The sequence below is a fragment of the Rhododendron vialii genome, chromosome 13a (genome assembly GCF_030253575.1).
Source record: "Rhododendron vialii isolate Sample 1 chromosome 13a, ASM3025357v1".
NCBI lineage: Eukaryota > Viridiplantae > Streptophyta > Magnoliopsida > Ericales > Ericaceae > Rhododendron > Rhododendron vialii.
Window position 1 is genome coordinate 22,816,887 of NC_080569.1, and position 3,892 is coordinate 22,820,778.

At 37.7% G+C, this 3,892-nt stretch overlaps 1 long non-coding RNA gene across 1 annotated transcript; it reads right to left on the reverse strand.

Annotated features, from left to right (window-relative positions):
* Positions 1–297: 297 nt before the first annotated feature.
* Positions 298–2,600, reverse strand: LOC131313444 (uncharacterized). Its single transcript, XR_009196198.1, has 3 exons — positions 2,450–2,600; positions 1,190–1,256; positions 298–583 (listed from the first exon to the last, which is right to left on the reverse strand). It is a non-coding gene; the product is annotated as an uncharacterized LOC131313444 (long non-coding RNA).
* Between the last annotated feature and the right edge of the window lie 1,292 nt (positions 2,601–3,892).

A 3,892-nucleotide genomic window follows, 5' to 3' on the forward strand; every position in this document is an offset into this window, starting at 1 on the left:
TAAGTATTTTATTTTATTACCCTTATGGCTCTCCTCCTCATTTATTAGAAAATTAGAGTTTTGTTTGGAGAGAGAGAGGTGCGTGCATGTGGGGTTGTGTGTGTGTGCCGTGTGTGAAGGTGAGAGGTGATGGTGGTATTTTTAATGTGGTGTTGATCAAGTAATGGAGTTTTGATTGGTAAAGGTCCTGGTAAGTTTGTCACGCCCCGCCCAGCAAACGGCACCCAATGTGGGCCCGAGTCGACGCGACCACGTGACATTCCACACCAAAAAAAAACCAAACCACACCTCACAACCTGTCAGAATAAACACCCAGCGGAAGACTTATCACCTTAACATAAAAATGAGTCGACGTATCGACCAACCAACCACGATCTCACACAACTAAACAACAATATAGTTTTACAATACTTTAAAAATTTTACACTTTAATACATCCACCAACGACTTATTTATAACTTACATAAATCAACTTTTTAGTTTACTACCTACAACCAACTCGTTCATCCACATCATCTAATGCTAGCCCAAACACTTCTCAACACGATGACCGGTAGTGGACCCACTCTACGCAACCTGCTACCTGGCAGACCAAAAAGGAAAGCCAGAGTGTGTGAGATATAGAAATGCTCAACAAAATATAGCAACAACCGAATAAATAACAACCAAAATATAAATTCTCAACATATCTGAGATACTCAAATGTACATAACAAATATAATCACCACATCCTCCAATTACAACATAACAGTAATATCCAACAGCTAAAAGATAATCTCAACTTGTCAACAGTTTATCGAGAAATTAAGAGCAACACCGGGCACATAGCCAATAATTTAAGGCATAAAGCCTTTTGGCATTAAGCCAATCACCGGGCACACAGCCAATAGTTTAAGGCATAAAGCCAATCACCGGGCACACAGCCAATAGTTTAAGGCATAAAGCCTTTTGGCATAAAGCCAATCACCGGGCACTAAGCCAACAATCAAGTTCAATTCAATATAGAACAACATATATGAATCAAACACTCACATATCATAAGCTAAACAACAATAGCATGATATACACTCACCATTACAGCAATATCTCATTAAAGATAACCATATCGAAAGCTTACTACGATTAGCAAGATATACATTCACCACCACAGCAACATTTTATTGGGAAGAACCATATCAGACACACTCACCTTTGCATCGACCGAGCTATACACCAAACTTACGGTTTCGGCACCTCCTATTTGACCGGCTTGTTACCTAGCCATAAGCTACCATATCAGCATATGAATCCCTTGGAATGTTTAAGTAAATATATGATACACCCCATAATACATTCACCATGCTAACAAGTGTCAAATGAGCTTAACAATGCCACCAACACCCCTAAACCATTTAACAATCATTTGATACCAAATTATAAAACTAATAAGGTATTAGACAATACCCAACGAATACAAATATGTCCATCTTAAGGCTTAGAAGTGCCCCCAATTCAACGTAAGAGTATAAATATGATATAACTCTTAAAATCGATTTGAAATCATGACCATCCTGTTGTATTTCGACCATAACTTCTTATTGATTTAGAACCAGGTCGTTAGACTACCACCATTAAAAAGTACACCTCTGGTACATGAATTTTGATATAAAATTTGTCCTAAACGGAGTCTGAATGACCAAGATACGCTCAAATGAAGTTACACATCTAAAGCAGAATTCACAGTTTTCAGCAGAACAGTCTGCGATCGAAAGCTCATTAAAAATCACATACTCAATATTTTCCAATAATACCAACACCAAAACATCACCAATTGATCAATGTTTAAGACTCATGAGAACCCATGTCCACCCAGCATGCTTAAACTTGAGGAATTTCATGACGAACACAAGCCAAAAGCTGTCCAGAATTTCAGAAGTACCAAAACCTGAACTTTAATTCAAAAACTGCTATAATCTAGAAAGAGCCACGACACAACCCAAACATATTCAGAAAGATATACGAGTCTAGTTTCGGAATCAAGAAACGGTGCGTAAAACCGATACCCGAGCAAGAAGTTATGCCCGTTTTTCCAACACGTGTCTGGGCTGTCTGCCCAGACGCGAATCAGACACCAGTTCGGTTCATGATTTTTATCTTTTTCCACATTGCTCAGAAAATTATGAAATTTTTACAGCATAAACTAAACTCACAGAGGCATCTACAGTAAAATTATCAGAAAATCACATGATCGGCACATCGATGGGAAAAATTTGTCAAAAACAGGACAGATTAACTACTTTCTCAAAACACAGTTAAGTATAACCATGTGATACACGAATTTTCTGAAATAAGACTCAATTCCAACCTTAGAAACCCTCTCCCATGGTTCTAATTCAGAACATATTAGATACAGAATGGAAGACCTAGCATGGAAAACATGAATTTCAGTATCTAAGAAGATGGAATTTACCTAATAAGCTTCAATTCAAGGCTAACCCTAATCCCTTTTCTCTTCTCCTTCTTCTTCCTCCGCTGACCCCTCTCTCTCTCTCTCTCTCTCTCTCTCTCTAACGTTGAAACAACCCTTCTGATGGGTTTTCTTTTTTCTTTTTTTTCCTTTTGTTTTAAAAGAAAACACACACACACACCACCTCAGCTCACACACGGCACACATGCACCACACTTTGGAAGAAAATTGCACTTTAGCCCTTAAGTTATTAAATATAACATTTAAGCACCTCAAAGATAAATAGATGTTACAAAGTTAGTCTAGTTTTAGGTTTAGGAATTCAATTACTAGTAGTATATATATTCGTTAAGTATTGATTAGTTACAGCATAGGGGATCATTCAAGAACTTATAATTCTACGTGTTTCTTTTATTTGCAATACAGACTAGTGGATTGTTATCAACGTCGCATTTGGTTGCATCTTTTCGGATTTAAGGTAAGTGGTTAAGTATGTGATCCCTTCTTTTGAAATTCTCTTGAGCCAATCTATCATTGACAATTCGATATTCGTTGCGATCCGATAATTGATATTCAGATTCGTACTCTCATAATATTTATTGACGATTGACGTACCCTTTGGCATACAATGTTATTTGATTATTTGTGTGATTGATTAATTCCTCTCATTTTTATTGGTGTCGATCCATTGACTTCATGATATTATTGTGACTATGCAACGACACGGAGAATATTCCTGGTGCAGGTGACTCCGGTTCGCCGTTGTTCTTATGTGTTTGGTCTTATGTGTTTGGGACCATGGATTATGTTTATATTTGAGAAAGTCCAAGGAAAAGACCCGTGAAATATCGTGGTGACTTTGGCCGCTAGGGAAAAGACTTGTGAAATACCTTGTGACCCTATTCCGGATCGGCTTAAGGAAAAGGTCACAAGCGCCATCCTATGGTGACTTTAAGTACGGTATTGGATCTAACGAGCTAAGCCCTGAGAAAATATTTGGCATTTGGTACTTGGTAATTGGAAGATATGATTCCCACTTTGGTTTGGATTTCCGTTTATTGTGGTTCATCGTTCAGACATTATTCAGTAGACCTATTATAAAAGGTATGTTATTGTTTTCTGAATTGTTCTTGTGATAAATCGTCAAAGAGTGATTCATCTCATCGATACCTTTTGTGAGCCATTGCTTTGTCGTTTATTATTTAGTTCATTGATATGAATTGTTGAACCATCGACCCTCATTATTTGAAACCATTTCTTGGAAACCACAGTATCTTTTGTTTAAAAGTATGCCACGTTGTATTCTTTATCCTAGCATGCTTAACTACTCACTGAGCTCGTCAGCTGACGGATTTATTCCACATTTTTTTCAGGTTAGTTCATGGGGCATTGTAGTGGACTCTGCGGCGTTGTTGGGACCTTTTGATTGGACCTCTAGGGCATCTG